Consider the following 25,942-nt stretch of genomic DNA (forward strand, 5'->3'; position numbering starts at 1 on the left):
GTGGACTTTAGGATTGTACTTTGAGAGTGACAGGCAGCATGGAAGATACTGCGCCAAACTCTCTTTTTATTTGCTTTTCTTTTAAACAAATGTTCTATACAGCAGATGATAGACAACAGGCAAATTCGCCATCCTGCTTCAGACCAGAACACAGCTCTTCCATCTCCCCACGTGGGAGCCGCTGAGACCCCAAGCCTTCACCCAAAGGTGCCAGGAGACACACAACACAGTGCCTGAGCACCAGCCTTGACAGAGTCGAGGAGGCTCAGAGCTCTGGTGCCCTTGCCCAGAATCGAACAGTACCAGGTTCCAATTCCAGCTCCTCGGCCCCAGACAGCATGCGGTGGGTGCCAGCTCATGTGCAGTAAGATGGGGACAGCCTATCTTCCCTGCCTCCCAGGCTGCAGGAGGACAGAAGGGCCCAGGGGTCAGTGGCGGGGGTGGAGAATCCCCTGGTTTCAGCCTCACATCACCCTGGGGCTGGAATCCAGCCCTGCCACTTACCGGGTGATCTTAGGCAAGTCATACAACCTCTCTGGACTTCGGTTTTCTCTGTCTGAAACACTCTATAACTGCTTTCCTCTGATAGTTGCTATGAGAATTAAATGAGCTGGGCCGGGTGCGGTGGCTCAAGCCTGTAATCCCAGCACTTTGGGAGGCCGAGTCAGGTGGATCACGAGGTCAAGAAATCGAGACCATCCCGGTCAACATGATGAAACCCCGTCTCTACTAAAAAAAAAAATACAAAAAATTAGCTGGGCGTGGTGGCGCGTGCCTGTATCCCGGCTACTCGGGAGGCTGAGGCAGGAGAATTGCCTGAACCCAGGAGGCGGAGGTTGCAGTGAGCCGAGATTGCGCCATTGCACTCCTGCCTGGGTAACAAGAGCGAAACTCCATCTCAAAAAAAAAACAAAACAAAAAAGAGAATTAAATGAGCTAATACACACAGGGGTCTCAAACAGACCCTGGCACACAGCAAGTGTTCAATAAGTGTTTACTGCCAGGCATGTCAGTGTTGGTGAGAGTATTATCTGGGACAGCCAAGGACACGGGTTCCCCTTTGGGTTCCCCCAGGGAACCAGCCTCACTGAAGGTGCCAGGTGCTCTGATTTGCCCTTAAAGGCAAGAATTAGGTAGCGGAGGGGTTCTGCCGGTGGCAAGTCACGAACACAGATGGACTGAGGCTCCTGGTGAGTCCCTGGGTCCCCAGGCCCTGGCAGGGGCTGGCAGAGACAGCAGGCATTCCCCCTGGCCCAGCCATCCCCCACACCCTCAGGTACCCCTCCGCAGAAGCGCACACACACACGTGCATGCACAGGTGGGCCTGCCCCACATAGCCCACTGGCTGGAATCTACCGGGTGTTTGTCATGCCCCTGGAGCCCTGGCAACTAGGCCACATGCACCCGACAGAGACTGAAACAGCTCTTCCATTTATACTAGCGGAAAAGGAATTCATTGACAAATTGTGGGACACAGGGTGGGCTCAGCACACTCGCCCCACAGGCCCCACGCACGTCCTCCACCTCCCTTGGGGAGACTTTCATCATAATTAGAGATGGCCTCCAGTGTTCGGGGGCTGCCTTGAAAGACCCCCCCCAATGCATCCCCTGCTCCCTGCACAAACAACATTGCCCAGTGCCTGGCACAGCATGTAGGTTCAAGTAATGAAAGAGATACCACCCTTACACGTGACCTTATTAGAATGAGGGTGCCCCTTGGACATTAAGGAGGGAGGGAGTATGTGAAGTTGACAACTGTGCAGAGTTTTCTGTAATAATAGTTTGTAACACATTTGAATCTCAGAGATAACCCAGCTTGCTTGGAAAACTGCATTTCTGGGAAAAAGAAATGGGTTCAGAGAATTAGACCATTTGCTCAAGTAACACAGCGGATGGGGGTGGTGCAGAAGAGGGTACAAAACCATCCCTGTATGCATGTATCCCCCCGTCGTACATCCCCTCCAGGCACCTTGCCCTGACTATTCCAATTCATGTGCATGCACACACACACGACTATCCCCCCACTGAGCACAATAACCCTTGATTCATGAAACCACGTGAGTCTTTCTGACCCTGTCAATTAGGCGATGGGCATGGACGATGTCTTCTCCTCCTGTGGCCCCCAAAGCATCAGGTCCCTCCTGGGCTTGTGTGCTGGAGGGGCTTAGAAATACTCCCAGAGGAGAGATGCCCCCAGGCTGTGCCCTCTTTCCTGCCCAGCTAGGGGCCCTGGGGGCTGAGATGGCAAAGAGGATTTACTGCTCTCCTCCAAGCGGGGCCCTTTAACCACTTGGCTGTGAATGGCGACGTGCCCATCTGATACACAAACACCAAGAGGACAAAGAAGCCTCCTGCAACTTATAAATCAGAGAAATCATGTCTGACAGTCACTTTCCGTTCTCCGAGTGCCGAGCAATTCATCAGCAGGTCCCCTCTGATTCATAGCCGCAGCTACACCCAGCGCCCACGTTCATAAATATGTGCACAGTCAGGCAGTCCCAGAGCTGCAAGCCGTCCAGGGCCTAAACAACCACCATTTCAGCAGATCACAGCCCCAAACCAGTGTCAAAGTGAGGTTCCGGGCTAATTAGATCAAGAGCCCAGCAGACCACTGTGTGTCTCGGGACCCTTTTCTCTCTCTCCCCACAGTGTTTTAAGCGTCAAACCTGGGGAAAGAGGGGAGGAGAAGTAAAACAAGCAAAAAGTAAAAGTGAAGGGAGGGGGTGGAATAAAGCCTGAGGGGTTCCCGCAGAGCTGGGACTCTCTCCCACTCAAGGCAAGACCTTTTGATTTGCAAATCTTTCTGAAGACAAGGCCTTCTCCCCACTGGAGGGGTTCGAGGTACTCCCTTGGGTGTCCATTACGTGTACCTCTGCCTATGAAACCATCCAGGAAAACAGGGGGAGGACTGGGGAGGTGGAGAGGGTGGGGAGGGGCTGCCCTAGTTAGTGTGACAAACACTCCTTTGCGAGCCGGTGACCCAATGCGAGCCAGCCCATGGATATTGATAGAATTGGCTAGCACCATCACTCTCACCCCTCGGGTGCTGACAACCTCTTGTTCCATCCCAAGATGCAGGGTCCACAGATAGCGGCACCCTCCGAGAATCACTTTCCTGAATTATATAAGATGGCTTGGTGCTTGGCCGACACCTTGGAGAAGAATGACAAAGCTGTCTGGGAGCCCGCAGGCCCCTCCGCCCCGGCGTGGGGACTGGAGGATTTTGTGAGTTAAGACGCTCGATCGTTCCCCTTCCTTTTCAGTGCTCTTTTATTTTTTATAGCACATGACAGGCATCCATAAGAGAGACCCACACAACTCAAGTGAATTATGCAGCCCCGCTCATTTGTAAAGTGAAATGCAGATTTCACCTGCTGAAATTCAGATCTTGCCTCCTGTTCCCCATCAGTCGAGGCTGGTACGAGGAAATCTATTGATTTATTATACTTTTTAAAAATAAAAATAAATAAAAACCCAAACTGCCAAACAAACAACCTGGCAAGCACGAAAATCCCAAAGTCCCCGTCTCTCCTTTTTCCCACCTCTGCTCAGGAATAATAAGTGTTAATTTTACACTTCATTTCTCAAAAAAATAATAGGATGTGCTTTTGCTTAAAACCAAGTCAGCCTGCTGGAACCTTTCAGGCTGAAACTGTGTCAGCCCAAAAGAGGAGCAGAGGGCTTTGTGGAAGAGCATCGTGCCGAGATGATAGCTCCCTGTAATGTCCCTGGTACCGACTTTTGTCTCCAAAAGCATTTGATCCCTGGCAGACACATACTTATTTCCATATGGGTCTTGGGGGAAGCCGGGAGGAGAGAGAGCTGATTATCAGAATCCTGAAGGTGAAGCTCAGGTGGGCCCCACTGATGTCAAAGGCAGGCCTGGGCACACATTTGGAGGCCATAATTTGCTGCCTGGGAGGGAGAAGCGGCAGGCTGCAGCGGGGTGTGGACGGGGCATTGTTCTCAGGCTCTTGTGCACTATGCGTGACCTGCTCCAGCCACAACGGATGGTCCCTGCCCACCCCCTCTCTTAGTAGGAACCCCCCTTGGGAAAGCTGACCCCAGAGTGGCATCATTAATGCACACACCTGTCTAGGAGAGGACCAATGACTGCTGCCTGGTGTTGACAAGGGGCATAACTAGCCACCTACATCCAGGACATGGCAACAAAGGACACAAAAGCTAGAGCCGGGTTGGGTTTGAGCCCTCATTCCACCACTCACCTGCTGTGTAGACTTGAGTAAGTTACTTAGCCTCTCTGAGCTTCTGCTTCTGTCACTAGAAAATAGGCAGCGTTATTACAGGGCTTTTGTACAGCAGCCAAGCAGGCTTCTTTGGCCACAGGACATCTACCCTTGCTGAGACCCCCGGACCATCCCACGTGCCTTCCCTCACTTCGCTCAGGGGTCTGTCCAAAGGACACCTCCTCAGAGAGGACTTACTCAAGACCCCCAGCTAACACAGCACATACACACATCCTTTCCAGCACCTGGCCCACCTTTAATTCCTGGATAGCACTTACTACCACCTGGTATATTACAGAGTTCACTGTCTAATTCATTCTCATTCTCCCCCTCCCTGCCTCCCTCTGGCATACAGCCAGAGTAACATAAGCTCCATGAGGGCTGCTCTGCCCGCTGCTATGTCACCAGTGCCTAGAACAGGATCTGGCACCCAGGATATGTTTGATGAGCAGGAAATGGGCAATTTATGTAAAGCACTTAGCACAGAGCTTGCAGTAGGATGTGGGTGCTGGTAAATGCCATCACTAGGCCCCCATGGTCACCCCTAATTTCACAGAACTCATGGCTTATAAAACCTCAACTCCAGTAACACTTTCTGGAACCCCACAGAACAACAGCCTGCCCCAAGACCGCAGGCGTGGAGAGCCTCCCTCAGCTGACCGAAGAGGAAGGGATGCTTAGAGAGGCAGGGCCGCTACCAGAGAGGTGGAGGGGCAGTGCGGGACAGCAGCCCTGCTGTCCCACCCCCCCGCCCGCCTGCCCACCCAGCAGCCCTCTCTGGCTTATAAAATTCAATAAATGGCCGCAAGACTTAAAACCTGGGACCCAGCAAGCCACCCCTGCTCCCTGATTGCCCAAAAAATCCGGGTGAGAAGGAAGACAGAGCCGCCCTCTGCGTCTTCATGTTTGAGCCTGGGTGTCCCCTTGCCAGCAGCGGGACTGGGGCTTCCCCTGAGGAAGGGGAGGAGGCAGCCCTACATGTGACAGCATGGGAAAGTCTAGGCTGTGCCTCCTCTCTCCATGAGTGTGTCTGCAGGTGGAAGCAAGGCAGGGAATGCACAGGCTGCCTGACTGAGCTGCCAGCCCCAGAAATAAACACCCCAGACTGGCACTCCGCAGCAGCAAGGGCTCAGCCTGCCGACAGTGCCTCACATCAGGTCCGGTCCTGAGGTCCTGGGGCTCAGACACACACACTGCAAATGGGCGAGGCACAGGGTCCCTGGAGAAAAGAAGTAGGGGAGCAGAGACCCTGGCACTCATCCCGGCAAATGTGGAGGCAAGAGGGTGAGGTGAGGATGACCCCAGGAGAGGACCCCTCTGACACCATCCCAGTAGATAACTACAAATAGCGCAGAACAGAAGCTAGGAACCTGGGCTGGTGGGAGACTCTGTCCTTTGTTTCCTGTAAGGAACAAAGACCCCTGGGCAGATAGAGGAGGGCAGGTGATAATATCTGGGCAGCCAGATTGGGTTGTTTATCTATTGATCTGTCATTAAATGCCATGAGGAGATGAACCAGGCCAGGCTGAGGGGAAGGGGAGAGTGACAATTAGGCTGGGAGTCAACCAGGATCATAGGAGAAATCAGAGTCTGAGGTGCATCCCTCGTCACAGGCTAGGCAAGAGCTGGGAGCAGGTGAGTGGTGACAGGGGATGACCATAGGAGCCCCATCACCCCCGGCCCTGGCAGCCCAGGGGGACTCACTTCCCTGCCAAGCAGCCCTGGCAGCACCTAGGAGCTTGAGAGAAATGCAGAGTCTCAGGCCTGCCCAGAGGTGCAGCATTTTAAAGGTGCTGCCAGGTTTGGGGCATCCATTAAGGCTTGAGAACCAGTGAGCTCTATCAAAGGGGCTTAGGGGCACTGATCTTATTGGAATCCTGCTGTCCTGAAGCTGGGTTTGAGCGCTGTCCCACTGCTTTGACCAATGTAGTATGTGGAAGGATCTCTTAAAAGGCGGGAAATTTTCTAGTTACTTTTTGTCCACATTTTGCAAAAGACTGAAAAATCATCAACTAACAATGAAAAATAATTTCCTGTGATTACTACAGGGATGAAAATGATGTGAGTGTCTTTGAAGAGGCTGCTGGAGACTCTGAAGGTGAGTGGCTAACACTCCCCCAAGCCATCCCCTCATCACCGCTGTCCCCAACCCCCAACACCAGGCTCTGCACCCCCGAGTGTCCTCATCACTCAAGACTGCTCAGCCATGGCTTGAAGGCACAGCCCACCATGCTGCCCCCATTTTGGGCTCACATTTTCCTAATTAATGCTGGAGGATGGGCTATGCCCTTCCTCCTACCCCTGGGGGCACCTTCCCAGGCCGTTCTGCCCAGGAGGGACCCATCATAGGGTCCCCAGTGTTTCACAAAGGCTTCTAAATGAGCTCTGGCAGCCTGAACCGGGCCCCACGGGGGACCCAGAGCCTCTTCAAAACAGAGCCCTGACAATTAGGCAGTCTGAGTTTTGAAAGGCTTGGGATTGATGGCGTGGACAGTAAAAAACATCACCTGGGGAGCTGGGTGTAGTCCTCCGAGGGTTGCCTGAGGTCAGTTGCCATGGCAACGGAGAATGAGCTCAACCTTGTAACTGACCCTTATCTTTTTTTGATCTGTGGGCCACTTGGGGCCAGGGCTTGAAATCAACTGGAAAATAATCCGGTCACATATCAGAAAGAAAACTATTTATACTTATTTACCCAGATACCCACTAACGTCCCCCTTCGACAATGCTGCCGACGCCGCAATAAACCGACATCTCATGTGCAAACCAATGCTACCCGATAGCAGGAGAAAGAGGGAGACCAAATTCCCCATCTGGGCAGAATGTCAATTCCACGCATGGGCATGTGGGTATGGGTGGGAAGGGTTACCCCCGCCCCGCAGCCCCGCCCTTCATTGCTGCTGACCACAGCAGACTGGACTCTCCTGCCTTCCAGCATCAGGCCCAGGCCCACCAAGGGGCAGCCTCTGCAATCTGCCCTCTCGCCTGCTATGCAGGCATGTGGTTTCAGCCTGGCTTGATCACTAGGTTGCCTTCCTTGATTCTAGTATCTGACAAGTCTTCCCTCTGCCAGAGGCTGGACAGGGAGGCCAGATGTAAGTGCATCACTTTCCACACCTGGGGGTTGCAATGGGGTTCAGGAAAGGAAGGCTGAGAAAGGAGGAGGACAGAGGCCTTCCCTCCTGGTCCCACACTCTGGGAAGGGCTGGCTGGCTCAACCACCCCAGCATTCACCCCAGGGTTTCCATGGCAAGATAGGCCATCTGGCCAAAGCCTGTCTCCGGGACAATGCTCTCCTAAGTTACAAGTACTTTGCTCACTCTCTCCTTCGAAACTCAAATCAGAAGACTCAGATGGTTCCATTGACCGACTGCTCCCAAGAGCCACGTCAGATGGATCTTAGCTAAGGGTCAGTTAAGCTTGAGAATGATTCCGGGTAAACTCCCTGAGAGATATCCCATCACAGCAAATAGGACAGCTCAGCGGACGGCCCCACACTCGCCCTTGTGTCATCAAGACTAGATCTTTGGGGAGTAGGGAAAAACATGGCTGAAAAGCAGGCCACATGGAGGATGATCCCAGCTGTGCTGCAGACACCCAGAATGACACTGGGCCAAGCGCTTCCCTCTGTGTCTCAGTCTCTGACTGCGAAATGGGGAGAAAGTCGTCCGCCTCATAGGGCTGTTATGAGAGTAAACGAAAGCCAAGTAAAGAATACAAATCATGATCCCCAGCACAGTGGCTCATGCCTGTAATTCCAGGACTTTGGGAGGCTGAAGCAGGAAGATCACCTGAGCCTAGGAGTTCGAGACCAGTCTGGACAACACAGTGAGACCCCATCTCTACAGAAAAGTAAAAAAATTGGCCAGGCATGGTGGTAGGTGGTAGATTGAGGCAGGAAGACATCTTCAGCCCAGGACTTTGAGGTTACATTGAGCTATGATTAAACAATTGCACCCCAGCCTGGGTGACAGAGGGAGACTCTGTCTCTTAACAAAACCACAAAAAATTTTTTAAATTAAAAAAAAAATTAAAGAATACAGATCATAATACTACCACCACAAGTACTACTGTCACTGCTATTGTTACTTCTTTTTTGGGGGGGGGGCGGAGTTTCACTCTTGTCGCCCAGGCTGGTGTGCCATGGCATGATCTCAGCTCACTGCAACCTCCGTCTCCTGGGTTCAAGCGATTCTCCTGCCTCAGCCTCCTGAATAGCTGGGACTACAGGCAAGCGCCACCACCCATGGCTAATTTTGTATTTTTAGTAGAGACAGGGTTTCACCATGTTGGTCAGGCTGGTCTTGAACTCCTGACCTGTGATCTGCCCACCTCGGCTTCCCAAAGTGCTGGGATTACAGGCATGAGCCACCCTGCCCAGCCTGCTATTGTTACTTCTGACATGATTCTACCTGAAACTCCACCAGGCCTGTATGTGCCCAGGCCAGGTCTCATGGCACATACAATTCCGCTGTGGGGGCCATCAAGGCAATGGAACCCTGCTCCTCTTTCAGGGCATATGGCCAACGATGCACATGGCCCCACCCCGAGTAACTGTTTAAAGACCCTCAGCACCTGGGACATTGCGTGTCCTCTCATTGCACGTCCTCTCATTGCACGTGCTATGCTATTTCCATCTTCAAAATGCCTGTGTCAGCTTTCTTCATCTCCGTCCTCCTCTGCCCATATTTGCAATGGTAAAACTCATGTCCAGATTTCAAGCCCTTTTATTCACTTGGGGCTCACTGCAGCTTCCTACTTTGGGCCACATGAGTTGACTTTGCCTCCCCTCTGATGCTCCTGGACCCAAGTTTCCTATTTCTTTATGGTTCTTCTTGCTTCTCTCTCTTGAAACTCCCATTTTCATGAAAGTCAGAGCAGGGCCTGAGACAAGGGTGTCATCGGCTACATACACCCCCTCACCCCTCAGCCCTTGGCCAGTCCTTCCCCATAGCTCGGCCTGTGCAGAAATCTCCCAAATCTGAAAGACCTCAGTGCCCAAAAAAAGCAGACAGAAGGGCCCAGTCTGGATGGGATTACCAGTGGAGCCTCCTTTCATCTCTGAGAGCTGATCCCACAGGGCTGAGGAGCCAACCCTGAGGTACAAGAGACCCCAGATGGTTAAACAGACTGTCACCATTCAGAGGGCCCTGCTTGCTAACTTCCTATGATGCTGCGGACACACCCACTTCCCGCTCTCTGAGGGATCAGCAATCGTGACTGGTGGTCTTTAGTGAAAGAAAAGACCAGGTCCCAGACATAACACCAGGAGACAGGAGGTAACTATCTCGGCTACTTAACAGAAAGAGAATAAATGTCTTCATGGTCAAATAAACCACACACAAGAGAACAAGAGGGCCTTCACTGAGAACCCAGGAGAGAGAACTCTTGGAGTTCTACGCAACTCGGAACTTCTCTGCCTGCACGTCCAGAAGGCATTCCACAGCCCTCCGCACAGATCCTCTTTTACCTGCAAAGAACTGAAGACCCATCGCCTCAGAAAATGAAGATTCCCCAATATCCCCTGGGGATCCACTAGGTAAAAACAAGTAGCTTATTCTTTCTTAACACATCAAACACCTACTGATGTAGATCACTGATCTTCAGATTAAAGTTTTCCACAAGGCGATTGCCTAAAAATCCATCATGTTAATAATCCTCAGATTAATGGCCTCTAATAATACACAATTAACATGACAGGTAGGTTGCAGAATCCTTATTGTCACTGACCCTGCCAGGGACACATGAATTACCCCTGCTTCTACTACAAGAGTTTTCTCTAATGCCGACCCCACCAAGATGATCATTTTTTAAAATGAGCAACAGCAATGTGTCAAAAAGCCTGACAGTTACCCACGTGCACACACAAACACAACACACACACACACACACACACACACACACAGAATGCAAGAAAGCAACATTTTTCAAAAGTTCCCCATCCAGGCAAATACAAACAGAACTTCCCCTGCAGTTACTAATACTCAAAGCAAAACAACCCAGAGTTCAGCTTGGAAACTGGAGTTCACCGCTTTCTTGAAGTCACCTTGACCCAGTTAACTGGACACCGAGCTGTCTCCACCCTCCAGCTGAAAAAATAAACAATGAGACTAGAAAATAATGACTGGCTTCTATTGAAAAACTTTTAAAAGTATGTGTCTGCTAGATCCACACTGTCAATCTAGTAGTTCCTAGCCACCTGTGGCCCTTTAGTTTCTGGGGTTTTTTTTTTGGAGACCAGGTCTCACTCTGTTGCCCAGCCTGGACTGCCACGGTGCGATCACAGCTCACCGCAGCCTGATTCCTGAGCTCAAGAGATCTTCCTCCTTAGCCCCCTGAGGAGCTGAGACCACAAGAGTGCAGTGCCACACCCGGCTAGTTTTTGTTTAGCAGAGATAGGATCCTGCTATCTTGCCCAGACTGGTTTCATACTCCTGGCCCCAAAACCCAAAATGCTGAGATTACAGGTATGAGCCACTGTGCCCAGCCTGTGGCTATTTAAATTCAAGTTGATTATATTTAAACATGCAGCTCCTCAGTTGCAGCAGCTAATGTGGCTAGTGGCTGCCACTCTGGGTAGTAGAGAATATTTCCATTGTCGTAGAAAGTTCATTTGGAAAGCACTGTTTTTGAATACAGGCAAGGTGAGGGCAGGGGCTCTCCCTGTCTTATTCAGTACTGTAATCCCAGAAGCTACAACAGTGTTGGGCACATAGCAAGTGATTAAAAAATATTTATTGGGCTCTGGCATGTGAGTTTCAAACACTGTGAAGAATGCCTCAGCCATTTTGCTGTTAGCACTTGCTAACAATTGCCCTGCCTGGGAAACCACTTAGATGTGAATTTCTCCAACGCTCAATGTGAACCTACACTCCGATAATTATGTGGGCACTTTGCCCAAGGTGGGTAAGAAAATGATGAACATGGGAACACTGCAGAGCCATGAAGTTTCTCTGAAGGATGTAACCCAAATGTCAAAACTTTGAACCAATAGGTTGTACGGTCGATCGATAGCACCTGGGCTCCTACCCAGTCAGGAAGCCCACGGGCCACACCACCCTGAGTTGTCTTTGAAGCCGGCTGAGTCCCATGGCTCATCAAGGAAATAAATGCTCGGATTTCTGATGCTGAACTAACTGGTCTATGCAGCTTCTCAGCTCTGCTTCTGCAGGCTATGTCTCAGAGAGCCGGGTTTTTGCTGTGACCCAAGTAAAATGAAAATTGAAGCTAAATTGGAAATTCAAACGCAACATGGAATAAATGAATACATTCAAATCAATGATACTCCCTTCAAGTAGTCACGTGATTCCGAGACTAATACCAGTATTGGGTCTACTCTGGGGAAGCGGCTCTTTCTTCAGTTCAGCTGAAAAGTGACACAAGACAGCAAGGCTTACGGTCACAGTGCACGGGGCCTCTAAAGGTCTTTTCTGAGGTCACGTGTTCCTCTGTAGTTTACTCTCCTCTCCCCTTCCTTCAGCCGCTCCCCCAACAAAATACCACCTGCTTGAGGCCCAGCCCAGTGCTCGGCCTTTCTCTCTTCCTCCAATAGACCCAGGATTGAGACCAAACGAGGCCTGTGGGATGCCCTAAGCTCACATTAGACTGTTGATGAGTTCAGCTCCCAGAGCTGAGCCCTCCCAGACCGTTTTTTTGGATGGTTTGGGTCCAGCACACAGGGACCAGATGGGGGGTCTGCCACCTCTGGGCAGCTTAGACCCCATAGCCAGCTCAGACCCCATAGCCAGCTCCCAGAGCCCAGCCAGCCTTCTTGTCTGCTTCTGGCTGTGCTTCCACCCACCAAGCAAGTGCCTGCAGCCTAAGGTCTGGGCTGATCCCATCCAGCAGCCACTCCCAACCCACAGAGGCAGAGCTTACCAACAGCTCCTGACAGCCCCCACCCGGAGAGGCAAGGACAGGCAGAGGGGGGCTGGGCAGGTGAAGAACGAGCTCACTGCTGAGTGGCAGGGGAGCAGGGGTGGAGGCCTCCTCCGTGCAGCCTCCAACTCTCCAGCCCAGCGCAGCGAGCAGAACAGCTGCCATTAGCTGTGATGAGATGTGAGCACTGCCAGGCCCACGCACCATGGCAGGAAAACACCCCGCCGTACGGTTCTGGCTGGCATCTTGCCTTTTTCCTACTTGGAAAACATCTTCATAGACACCTTCATCAAAAAGCACATGTGACAGACACCTGGCAACTCACCCTTTGCTCTACACCCCCGGCACCACCTCGCCATGACTGCTCCAGTCTCTCCTCCCACATTCAGATACACCGCCTGGAAAATCCTCCCCATGCAACACAGCCATCATTTCCCTCTCTTGCTCAAGAACCTGCAGTGGCTCCCTTTTTCTCAGTACAAAGTTGCACTCTTCTGCCAGACAGCCCTGGCCTTGCCTACCTAACACCCCTATTTTTGGCTGCACCCAGCTTCCTCCTGCCCCAAAGGCTGCACTCACAGGGCCTCACTCATGTTTTGAGGGTCACGGCTAGGGTTAGGTTATGGATTCTGTACTCTTATTCAAGCAGCTTTCCATGCCTTGCCTCTCTCCTCCAAGCCACAATTTTCCAAAAAGGAGTCTTAGTTGCACCCAAGCTATTCATAGCTATGTGAAATAAAAAGGTATCTTTCAAAACATTTCTTCTCTTTGCTTAAGCTCACTTGACTTTCTGTCACTTCCAACCAAAACAATCCTGGCTAACACATTATCTGAGAATGAAAGAGCAATTCTTTTACTGTTTCGGTATTTCTTACAGAGCCAGACAGACACGAGGTGCTCAGTAAATGCTAACAGTTTGCCTTGCACGTGTGTGTCCATCTCTTGATCACGTCCAGTGGGAAGGCAGGTGTCATCCCTATAGACCACACCCTTCAGTGGCAGCAGGACACTGGTCCCTCACACTGGCCCCTGACGGATAGATTCCTGCCTCACCTCCACCCTCTACAGCTCTGGACATCAGCCTGGAGCCTTCAGGTCCAGGTCTCAACGCTATCCCAAGTCCAGGAGCCCACACACGTGGCTCTGGGTCCACAGATGCCGCTCTTCATGCCCAGGAGCAAGGCTTGCTCTGTGGGTAGTGATGCGGTGGGGCTGAATCTTCCCTGGAACCCCATACCACCTCAGCCACCATGCCATTCTCAGGGCTGGACACAGCCCTTAATTGCTCGTCAGCTGCATTCAGCTATTGCTTTCTGGTGGCCCAGCACATGAACAAAAGTGCAGCCTCCGAGTCAGATAGCACGGGTTCAAATCCCCCACTGCCACCCACTAGCAGTGGGATCACGAATGCCCACCTCCCCAGGCCAATGTTCCCCACCACATAAAAAGAGAATAATCATAGTGCCTACAGCATAACTGCTGGGAGATGAACAGGCTTAAGAGCATGAGTTATTAATATCACTGTCACGGTTATTATTGACCCCGAGGCAAGCACTGTGCAAGGTGGTGGGTGTGGGGGGTGTGAGTGTAACAGAGACCAGTGAGACACTGTCACACCCAGTTTGCTTAGGAGTGAGGAGTCTGGGAGGCCAGGCCAAGGGACATACTTTGTGTGACAACACAGTCACCTAGAAATCCTAAAAAACCCAAAACTAAGCCCTTTAGGGCCCCAGAGTGGGGAAGCAGAGCTCGAGGGGAAATGCCACAGATGTCTGAACTGGCAAGAGTTGGAGGCCAGCAGCTTGGTCCCGCCTGGGCCAGAGCTGTCTGTCATGCCACAGGACAGCCTCACTGACCCACGGCCCAGGACGCAGGAGCTGCTCTGAGAGGGCAGGCAGAAGGGCAGAGGGCCACTGTGAGGGACCAGTGTCCTGGTGCCACTGAAGGGCAGTGAAGATACCTCCCTTCTCATTGGACATGACCAAGAGATGGACACACACATGTATAGCCTCTAGAATGCTGGCCTCAGCTGGGGAATCTAGCTCATAGCTCACTGCTCTAGAACCCATCTCAAGGTCCTGCATTCTGAAAAATTTCCAACCAGAACCTCCAGTCACAGCAAAGACTGTAGCCCTGAATCCCATCCACAACGCTGTTTTGTTTCGTTCTGTGTTTAAGACAAACTAGAGTGCAGTGGAGCAATCATGGGTCACTGCAGCCTCCATCTCTCAGGCTCAGGAGATTTTCACACCTCAGCCCCCTGAGCAGCTGGGACCACAGGCACAGGCCACGGAAGGGCTTGGTCTAGAGGGACGATACCTTTTTTTTTTTTGGTAGAGATGGGGTCTTACTATGTTACCTGGGCTGGTCTCAAACTCCTGGCCTCAAGCAATCCTTTCACCTTGGCCTGCCCATGTGCTTAGATTCCAGGCATGAGCCAACTCGTCTGGCCCACAGTGTTAAATTCAGATTTTGGGAGAAAAAGCAAATCTAAAGCTGATCACTCTGCCTTCACCTCATGCTTTAATCACACCATGAATGCACGAGGGCTAGATCTTAATGACAATTTAGAATTTCAGAAGCCAGCTGCCGCAGTGGCTCATGCCTGTAATCCCAAGACTTTGGGAGGCTGAAAGGCTGAGGCAGGCAGATCATGAGGTCAGGAGATCGAGACCACCCTGGCCAACATGGTGAAACCCCGTCTCCACTAAATATACAAAAAAAATTAACTGGGCGTGGTGGTGTGTGCCTGTAGTCCCAGCTACTCGGGACGCTGAGGCAGGAAAATTGCTTGAACCCAGGAGGCAGAGGTTACAGTGAGCTCAGATCGTGCCACTATACTCCAGCCTGGCAACAGAGTGAGACTCTGTCTCTAAATAAATAAAATAAATTCCAGAAGCCAGGGTTTAGTGAAGCGTGTTGAACCCCACTTCCAAAACAGACTGTGTCTCCAGTCCATGCCTTCATGCCCTCAGGTGGGGACCTGCATGGGCCCTATCCCGGCCTCCATGTAATGGCTCCCTTCTCCTTGTCCAGAGCTGCGAAAAGCAGGAATCCCAGACACCATGGAGAGGTTGTCTCTTTGCTGATGGAACCAAGCTCCAGCATGAAAACAGAGAACAACCCCCCAATTTTCCATGGCTGAGCTCCTCCTGTCAAGAGTAAGATGTCCTCAGAAGCTGGCTGAAGCACTCAACTCCACAGGGGTACTCCCTGCCCACCTGCCCCTCATGTCTGCCCCAACAGGGATCCCTGCTCTCTGCACCCAGAACCTGTGCTTCCCTCCCCTAGCACAGGCAGGGAGGAAGGATGGGTCAACATCTCTCTCATGCTGCCTGGGCATTTCCTAGCACCTAACAACCTGGCACACAGTGGCACTCAATTAATGCTTGCTCAATGGCAGGGGGCTCTCTAGAGACAAACCAGAGGTTCCTGTGGACCACAGACAAACATCATCTCTAAAACGATGGACTAACAATCACTCAGACCAAATCTCCCGCTTCACACACAATATGCAAAACCAGCTACTAAACACAATGCCATTTTGGTTAAGAAAGAAAAGAAGGTGGGGAAAGCAGAGAATGACGATATTTGTGTGTGCTTGTGTGTGTTCGCTGAGAAACCTGCTGGAAGGACACACATCCAGGTGTTAGGAGAGGGTCATCGCTGGATGGCAGGATATGTTTTTCTTAGTTTTGTTGGCTAGATTTTCTAGTTTTCCTGCAATGAACATGTATAGCTGTATAGCCTTTGTAATGGATATGGTTTGGTTCTGTGTCCCCACCTAAATCCTAAATCTCACCTTGAATTTTAATAATACCCACCTGTCAAGGGAGGGACCAGGCAGAGATAATTGAATCATAGGGTGGTTCCTCCTTATCCCCCAAGCTGTTCTCGTGGCAGTGAGTTCTCATGACATCTGATGGTTTTATAAGGAGCTGCCCCCCATGCTTGGCTCTCATTCTTCTCCTTCCTGCTGCCATGTGAAGGAATACATGTTTGCTTCCCCTTCTATCATGACTGTAAGTTCCCTGAAGTCTCCCCAGCCTGTGGAACTGCAAGTCAATTACAGCTCTTTCCTTATAAAGTATCCAGTCTCAGGCAGTTCTCTACAGCAGCATGAGAACGAACTAATACAGTAATACAATATAATATAAGCTTTTTAAAAATTTTAATCCACTGACTAGTGGTGGAGACAATGTTAGTAATGACTAGGCCTGAGTCTCTCCATCTATAACTGGAAGTGCTTGGACCAGAGAGCTCCACGGCCCCACTGAGCCCCTGCCTTGCAGCTCTTCAGAGCAGAGATTCCCAGTGGCACTGACTCTTCATTCAATAGCTCTTGCTGGGCTGAGGCCTGGGCAGATTTCCCTTCTGGTCCCTGCTGGGTCTCTGCCTTCACAGGGGCAAATTGCTCCCTCTGGCCTTGACATAGTTCCATCACCTGTCAAGTGGGATGAATAGGCCAATTTTCAAGCCTGGGCTCTACCACAGAGTACCCTGGTAGCCTCATCAGTAAAATGGGGATATAACTGTACTTGATGCATAGGGTTGAGTGATCCTATGCATTTGTAGAGCTTGGAGTGAATGCACCTTATGGGCTGGTCCCTATGGATGGCCTTGAAAAGATGTGATTCACCATCCACTCTTGTACCTCACACAACATTCTGCCCCATGTGAGCTGGAAAGACTTCCTACAGGCCGGTGCCCTGGAGGTGAGGGGGATGTACCTGCTGAGATGCAGGGCCAGAAGGCCAGAGGCCAGGAAGTATGGGGAGCTGGGAGGCAAGGTTAGGAGTCAGGGACAGATGCCAGGGAGGTCTGGGACACCCCCATGAAGAGGGTGCCACATGACCACCCCCAAAGCCAGCCCAGACACTCTCAGCAACCACTGCATCTGGCTGGGCGCAGGCTGGGCCTCGGCCCACTCTGGGGAGGAGGCAGCTCCATAGGCTCACCCAGCCAGATGCTGCCTGCCCAGATCTACATCCTCCATGAGATTGAAGATGACAGGTTCTGGGGGCGGGGAGGAGCCGGGTCAGCGGAAACTTGGCAATGAGAAGGGTGAGAGGAGCAGCTGAGCTCAGAGCACCCCGTGGCCCCCACCCTTCCAAGGGCGCAGCCAGAGGTCCTCCCCGCAACCCCTCAAGTCTCCCAGTGTAGTAGAAATGTTCCTCACCTGAGGCTGGGGTCTGTCACCCCTTCTCAGCCTACCAGCTTCCAAGGAGACAGCAGAAAGTGATCCAAAGATCCAATATTTGTATTTTGAATGCTAATCTGACATCGAGGAGTGGGCATGGGGAGTGTTTATAATCAGCACTCCAATAAGCCCACAAATGACGCCAGTATTTTATAAGCTTGTTAGAAACAAATCACCCCCTCAGCTGATATTTACTTACTGATGAATCATAAAAGAGCTCAACACACAAAGAGAAAATCCAAAAAGAACGTCTTTCTTCAGTCCCATCTTTGGCAACAATGCTGGGAGCCTGGTCTGGGTAAGCCGGAGCACCAGGTCTTCTCCAGCGTCAGTCCCCAGGCCCCCACTCCCGGTGGCCTCCCCAGGGGTGGCAAATCATTGGTGCCAGCCCCATCTCCATGCCCACCCCCCACCCCTGCCCCCACCCATCGACTGGCCTAATCTGAGGCTCAATTCAGCGCTCCAGAGGCAGCTCCGTCCTTCTGCTGCCCCCGGAGTCCTCTGTGGGAGCGGATCCAATCCAGCTAATTTGCATAATGATGAAGCCCTCCAGTGCGGGCTGGGTCTTAAGAGGGTTGGAAAGAAATATGCCCTGTCCTTTGGAGAGGCACACAGAAGGCTCCGTGCAGCCCGAGAGGAATGGGGCGCCTGGCGGGTAGGTGGGGGCAATGTGGAACTGTCAGCTCGCCCTCCAAGGACAGCTCAGCCCTGTCGCCCGCTGAGCCTATGTCCAGCTGGCCCAGCTGAGGAAGGACTGCCCAGGGCTGTAAACCAGCAGGAAGTCAGGCACAGAGCGCAGGCTCCAGACGCAAGCCGGAGTCATATGACCCCGGTCACAGCGTCTGCCACTCGCGGGCTGGCTGACCTTGGAAAAGTCGCTGACCTCTCTGAATCTCAGTCTGCTGATCTGTAAAAACAGAGGGAGATCTACCCGATAGGGTAATGTGAGGACCAGCAGAGGAGCCTTATAAAGCACTGAATAGAACGGGCTGATAGAATGCAGCAACTGTCAGCTGTTATATTAATACCGACATTAGTCTAATCCCTGTGGCATTGAGTCCATCCATGCATGCATCCATCTCTCCATCTACCCGTCCGTCCATCCATCCTCCTATCTGTTTATTCAACAAATGCCGGGCAGGTATTGTGCTAGGCAGTCTGGAGGAGAGTGGATGAATTAGACTCGTCTGCCTTTAAATCACCTTTAGCAACAAAATGACTGCATGGTCCAGAGGTGAGGCCAGTGCTTGCCTTTGAGGGAGGCAATGTCAGGAAGGAGTACAGGAAGCCGCCAGAGGCAGTCAGGTTCTGCTTCTCGATCTGGATGCGTTCTGTTTCTGCAGACTCATCTAGCTGTGCACTTAAGAGGGGTGCATTTTTCAGAACATACACTATACTTCAACAAAGTTTTTAAAAAAGACCCTCACGTCTAATTAGGGAGGAAGATCAGCCAGGTATACACACAAGCATTACAGCAGGCAGGGCCTTAAGAGGGGTGAATATAATATTTGAGATGGGGGTCAAAGTGACACCAAGAGGGAAGAAACTTCCTCCATGAGAGGGGAGGATTGCCTTAGCATGTGTCTGGTACATAGATACCTACTGAATGGATGAGTGAATGAATAACTTCCTGGACAAGGTGGCCTTGGATGAACAGGCTGAGCTGTGGAGGCAGGGAGGGCATTGCAGGGGCTGAAGGCTTGTAAGGGTTTGCTCACTGAGCCAGGTGCCAGCGTGCAGCAGTGACCTGGGAGCCAGGGCCTCTGCCCTTGCTGCGCTCCGTCTGCAGGAGTCAGACATCAAAGTCATAACTCCAGAGGGTCGCATCCTTCTTCCACTCTGCAGATACTGAGCGCCCAAGTGCAGGGTGCAGCACTGGGTGCTGGTGATATGCAGCAGAACAGGACGACAGGATCCCTGACCTCACAGTGTGACCAGAGGACCTGACCTTTACAGTGTGACTAACTGTAAAGCCAGCTTTACACTTAGTCACTTGCTCATCACAACGGCACTACGGGGCTGGTGCTGTGACTACTCCCACTCCACACATAGAGGTGGTGACGCTGGATGAGGTAAAGTAATCGTCTGATGTGCTTGACCCAGGACCAAAACACAACTCTTAACCTCCACCAGCAACAGCCCTTCCCCTTGGCCTCTACAGAATACTTTATCTCCAGGCCCATTCTGCAGGTTGGAACATTAAGCTTCTAGGTGCCAAGCTGCAAAAGACAGTAAGTGACAGAGGAAGTGAATCCCAGGGGGCTGACTCCTTGCTCAGTGCTCCTTCCCCTGCCCACTGCTGTTGGAAAGGACAGTGGAGACTGTCACAAAGAGGAAGGGCCAGGCAAGCTTGACAAGGGCAGCCCCAGCACGTGTCAGCATGTGCAAGTCTGGTCTCTGGCTCCCACATGACCATGCCACCCCATCAACCCTGCTCAGAGCCTGTGAGCTACACAGGTGTCATGCTCAGCCCTGCCAGCCAGGGTGGGCACCCACTCCAGCCATCAGCACTGAGCCTCTGACAGAAAAGCAACCCCAGGCTGCAACAGTAGCTCCCGCTGAAACAACTCTCCCACACTGCTTTAAATGGTGATTTTGCAGTTTGGGGTCCATGGCACATGGGGAGTAGACAGAATGGATTTGCCTGGGCTGAGCTACAGTTCCGCCTCCCAAGCAAAGCTGAATAGACACTGGCCATGACTGGGCTCACTGAGTTAATAATGATTAGCTCTCCTGGACTATCTTGGAGACATTCAAGTGCTAACTACCTGCCAGGCATTCAGCTAAACACTTTACATCTGGGATGGGCTCACAAAATGTCTACAAGGAGGTCACGATCTTGTCCTCACTTCACAGTAAGTGATGGCGCCCAGGCCCTTCAACCACAAAGCTTCGCTCTTAACCCCAGGGCTGTGCTAACTTCCTTACCTTTATTAATAATTGCCATTGGTAGCATAAGGATAGAGGAAATTAAATTCAACACTTAATTTCTGTTATGTGCAAAGCATAGAGCCAGCTGTTAGGAACATAAGCAGAATAAGAACTAAACCCTGTCTGCAAGAAGTTTCAGATTTTGACACCCACAAATGCAAGATGTCTTTTCACTAAGATTTTTTTAATGATCAAGCACATTGCCCAGCATCTTGCCCAATAAATGTCTTCTGACTACACAAACAAACAAAAGTTAACATTTTTAAAGGAGAACACGTTTTCCTTCCCTACCGGCTGTTCTCGATTCCATTCCAACACCCCCTCCATCCACTTAAACTGTGACTTCCTTCACTTCCAAACAGTACTAACGCTTTCATTAAGAAACTACTCAGTGGGGTGTCCTTGGGTAAGCTGGTCCCTTTTCTGAGCTCAGAGACCTCATTTGTGAAAGGAGGAGGTAGGATTCGATAACTCAGAGGTCACTCGGGGATAGAGGACTAGGATGTTAATGGCCAGTCCCCATCCTAACTGTAGAGGACTGTACCAGATAGTTGGGAGCTATAAAGGGATGAGCATGTGAGACTTCCATTACAAAGTTCAAGATTTAAACTTGAGGGCAAAACATCAGAAGGAGGCACTCATAGTGAGCGCGCACAGCAGCTGAAGCTATCCGTGGAAGCTCGAGATGTCATCAGGGGGCACAGAATTAAACGCCAAGGCTGAACCTGAATGCTTTTCCAATATTCCCCGCACTCCTTCCCAGTCCCTATCGTCCTATACTCCTCAGCCCCACCCTGATCTGCTTGACTCAAAGGTCATTGAGTTTGTAACCCCAGTCAAAGAAAAGTCATTCTTCAAACGCAAAGCAAGAGAGAATAAAGAGCATAACATTTGTTAACTGGAGGACATAGATGCCTGGTGTCTGGAAGCTGTGTGATCTTAGAAAAGTCACCTAACCCCTCTGAGCCTTACTGTTCTCACGGTCCAGAGTGGGCAAAAGTTTTATCTACTTGATATTCCTTCCAGAAAAAAAAAAAAAAAAAAAAAAAATCAGTCAGCTTTCCCACAGTCCCAGCACCCTGCAAAAAGTCATGAACTTTAGAGAAATCAACAAACACCCATGTATTAGTCAGGATAGGGAAAGCTATGCTGTAGTAACAAACAACCCCACAAATCTCAAGGGCTGCACAGGTTTATGTTCACTTGCCCTTCATGTCCATTGCAGGGGATTCTACTAACGAAAAACACTCAGATACTGAGAGTGCCCCAGGGAAAGAGAGAACGCTGCAAGGTCCCACCCTGGTGGTTAAATGTTCCACTCACGGCTCTCTGGCCAGAATTAGCTACAAGGCTTCACCCAACACAAAGGGGCCAGGACATGTAATACTCCCACATACCAAAAGACGACACTAAGGACTACCACATTAGTGTTGTAGAGCCATGTGGTTCAGCAGAGCTCTCTAAGAATCTCAAGGGAGGAGTCAGGGACATGAGAAAGGAGATGAAATCGGGAAACTTAAGATGATAACAAAGGCTCTCAGAGGATGTTCCCATTCACCAAGGCCCAGGAATCGCAGGGGTGAGCAGCTGGCATCATACTCTCCATCTCCCTGGGTCAGCTCCACAGTGGCAAGTGAGCTCTGACGGAGAACCTCCAGCCCCCACACCCTCTCCAGAAGGCGGAGGGTGGCGAGCTCCTTCCAGCACTCCCCCATGGCCACCCGGCTCTCCAAAGAGCACAGCAGGTAAATGCCGGGCGTTGTCCTGGGGCTTCCCGCAAAAGTCACTCTTGATGATAATGGCTTTATGAGGCTATGCAACCGCACGCCTGGCATCTGAAACGTCTGAGGCCAGGTGTTGCATCTCTAATTAGGATGGGGATTTTTTTCACCCCGCACAGAATTTACATAATTGGGAAGGAGGTTACAATGAGGACCATCCCCACCAATTGTGCATTTTCCACGGCCTCCTTCCACTTTCCCTTGCACACCTCAAATTTAAGGCAGAAATGAATCGATTTGAATTTTTTGAAATTAATTATCATCATTGCCATGGAAAATGTATCTACCACTTTCCTTGGGGAGTTGAGAGAGGAGGGGTGATCTCATATGGAGGAGGGCTGGGAGTGCCATACGTCACCCGCTGTCCTCTTAAGCAAAAACCCCCACCTCACCCGACCTCACCCAGAAGCACCTCCCAGTTCGGTCTGAGCATTCTTCAGAATTTTTTTTTAGCGCCAAAATTAATGCTTTAAAATGTCACTTGCTACAGTTAAATTTATCAACATTATTATATACCATAGAAACTGCCATCCCAGACAAATGCACGACATTAAAATTTGGTCTAGAGCTCCCCAGAGGAAACGTTTGCTGCAATTTGTATAACAGTTTATATATTTGTGCTATTTAATGGTACAAAGCAATAATTATGACTTCATTCACTGATAAGCAATGGCATTACATAAATCTGATGCGGATTTAGAACATGCCAGCTCTGACACCAGTGTACTAGTTGTAAATTATGTTGCCGTTAAAAAAAATGCAAGCAAATATGAAGGAGCAGCAGGAAACTAATAATGCATCTCCAGCTGTTCCAGTTAACCTGCAAATGTGGCCATCTGCACCTCGGGAGAAAGAGAAGCCGAGAGAGACGGGGAAGCGGAGCAGAGAGAAGGAGACAGCCACCTTCGGGGAAGCACAAAGCCTTCCCTGACATGGAACCAATGACCTTGCTCCTTGCAGCCAGGCAAGCCATGCCTGAACCAGGAAAAGTTTCCCAAGAGCACAGGGTCCGTTCTCCACTCCTCTGGCATCCACACTGGGCCCCACACTCCTGCCCCTGGCCAGAAAGGTGGCCCCAGGGTCATCCCTCCTTTCCCCGCCTCTCTAGAGACTCATCTTGCACCTTCGAGTTCCTAGTTACTGCAGCCCTGGTCTGACCAAGCAGCTTCCTCTACAATATCTTCATTTCTTTCTTTTTCCTTTTCATTCTATCACTTCTTCACAGGCCTATCTTGCATTGTTTTTTTCTTAAGTGGGAAGAGTGGTGAAAAAAAGTAGTTATTGTTATAGATGTGTGCCCACTTCAGATGGTTCAAAATGGAGCCACAGGGTTCAAGGACTCAAACTATTGAACGAAATGGAAATGTTTAGATGGTGGCAGATCACAGATCTGCATGCAGGGACTTCCACTGGGCTTTGGATCCCTAGAGCCGTGGGGCTCTCGGCTCTGCCCAGTGAATGGTGGGCAGAAGAGATGGTCTCGGGGCCACACAAGACTGAGGGTGGAAACAGGCAGGAGCTGCAGGCTGGGGGCCTGGGCTGTAACTCAGGCCATGCCCCACCCTGCCTGCAGCCCCCAGAGCAGACAAAGGTTCCAGAGGGCAGAGAAGAGCTCTCACCAGGAAAGTGCATGATTCTGTTCAGGGGCACAGACTCCCCTGTGAACCTCCCCACATCAGCTTCAGCTTCCTGGGACTGTCCCTGGGCCCAGAGAACTGAGGCAGACCCATTTCCTCTCCTCCCCTCCGGAGGTTGGCTGGCCCAGAAGGTGACAAGTCTGGGACCACCCTCCTTCCCTAGGTAGAAGGGTGCGTCTACAGCTTCAGCAACAGTGGCTAAGGTGGAACACGATAGTGTGCGTGCCAGTGTGCTGAATACATCACATAAATTCACACATCCAGTCCTTGTAACGTCCTTTTGTGCTGGGCACTACTGTTACTCCCATCTTATAGATAAGGAGACTGAGTCACAGAGAGATTATGTAACTTGCTCAAGATCAACCCAGCTAGTGAACTACATTTCTAAACCGTTAGGCTTAGAAAATGTTTACGTAATCTACTCTGTGTTTTTCAAATATGTGTTTTGTTTTTTCCCTTTTTCACTTTTTTTTTTTAAGAGACAGGTCTCACTCTGTTTCCCAGGCAGGAGTACAATGGCACAATCACTGATCAATGTAGCCACAACCTCCCAGACTCAAGCAACTCTCCCACCTCAGCCTCCCAAGTAGCTGGAATCACAGGCACATGCCACCATGCCTCCGTAATTTTTTTCAATAGAGACGAGTCTTGCTATGTTGCCCAAGATAGTCTCGAACTCCTGGCCTTAAGCAATCCTCCTACCTTGGCCCAAAGTTCTGGGATTATAGGCATGAGCCACTGAGCCCAGCCTCAAATTGTTTAAACTGCAACCTACAGCAAGAAGCATATACATGATGACCTAGTGGCACATTAATACACATGGAAACCAGAAAAGTTTCATGGACCCACGTACTCAGTGTGATGGCCTCTAGCATTCTCTTTCCTTTTTCTCTTTTCCCGTCCCCTCTCTTCCATTCCGGGCTCTGCTCTGCCCTACAGTATCCTCTTTCATTTTGTTGTCTGTGGCTGCCTATGTTGATTTCATGATTTGCCAGTGGGTTGCAGCCTGCAATGTGAAAAACACGGGCTACCTCAATTCCCTCATTTTACAGAAGGAAAAAGCAGACTCAGAAAGAGAAGCCTGCTTAGCCAAGGCCACACAACTCTGTGGCCCAGCCAGAACCAAAGCCCAGGCCTCCAGCTCTCTTTCTGCAAAACCTGTAATCAACGCCATCCCTAAGCCTTTCCTGGACATACTCAGTGTCCACTTCTGATCACAGTGGGGACAACTGGGTCCCTGGCCATGGCATGGGGACATCGTTTGTGGATAAGGGACAGCAGTAGGGCAGGAAGGGACAGACAGGGGAAGTCAGAGCTCCCCAAAGGAGCTCCCAAGTCATGCCAGCAATGATTCTGGGGATGTGGCCAACCCAACAGGTCTAGCTCTGAGGGCTGCTTGCCAACTGCCCACAGCCTGCTGTGCAGAGCCCATGTGGTCATGCACAGAGAAGGGGAGGCACCACCTGCCTGGAAGTGACCCCCATCAGGGTGGGCCTCCCTCCACAGGCACCTAGAGGGGGCCTTGATGGCTGGGTCTGCAGGAAGCTGCCGGACTGATGGAGAGACGGGGGAAACGGTTAATTCTCACAGGGCCACAGGCAGAACCAGCACCATCTCTCCCCACTCTCCCTTGTCATCATGTCCCAAACAGAAAAGCCATCCCTGTCACACTTCCAGGTAGGCCCCCCACGGAAGGCCCTCAGGCTAGGACACTGGGAAGGATGTGTGTTCCCATCACCTTCCTTTCCACTCACAACTTCCTATTGTGTTGACAAAATGTTTTTGTAACTAAGAAAACAACATTTCTTGGTTATTTTAATTTTCACAGATTTTCAGCAACCCCGGTTCCAACATCCAATGCTCTGCTTTTCTGCCAAAAAGTTTCAAAAGCCTCTATCGGTCATTTTTGCAAGGTGCAAAGCATTGGTTCCTATTAGCATCTCAAAACAAAACTTCATCCCCCTCCCCACATACACACATATCAGCTTCTTCGAGAGACACACTCTAAGTACCCAGGATACGGTCTTTTTATTTTTATGGTCTAAACAGAATCAATTCCAAGGACTGGAAAAACAATCCCTCAGTAAGAAACTATTCAGTGACATTCCTAGGAGGTCCCAGAGGCCAAACTAGTAGCCTTGTCTCCTTGGCAGCATGGGGGCAAAGGACAGGCCAGGCAGGAGGTGGGGTCAGACCTGCACCCGCTGCAAAACATGCAGGGTATGTGGAAGCTGGGATCCAGAGAGGATTGCTTAGGAAAGGCCTCCT

General features: G+C 50.9%; 1 protein-coding gene across 12 annotated transcripts in view; it reads right to left on the bottom strand.

Annotated features, from left to right (window-relative positions):
* The window catches only part of ZNF423 (zinc finger protein 423), a 367,433-nt gene that overhangs the window by 35,886 nt on the left and 305,605 nt on the right, over positions 1-25,942 (bottom strand). The gene's annotated exons all lie outside the window — the stretch shown is intronic.

This window comes from Callithrix jacchus, chromosome 20 (assembly GCF_049354715.1).
Source record: "Callithrix jacchus isolate 240 chromosome 20, calJac240_pri, whole genome shotgun sequence".
Classification (NCBI taxonomy): Eukaryota; Metazoa; Chordata; class Mammalia; order Primates; family Cebidae; genus Callithrix; species Callithrix jacchus.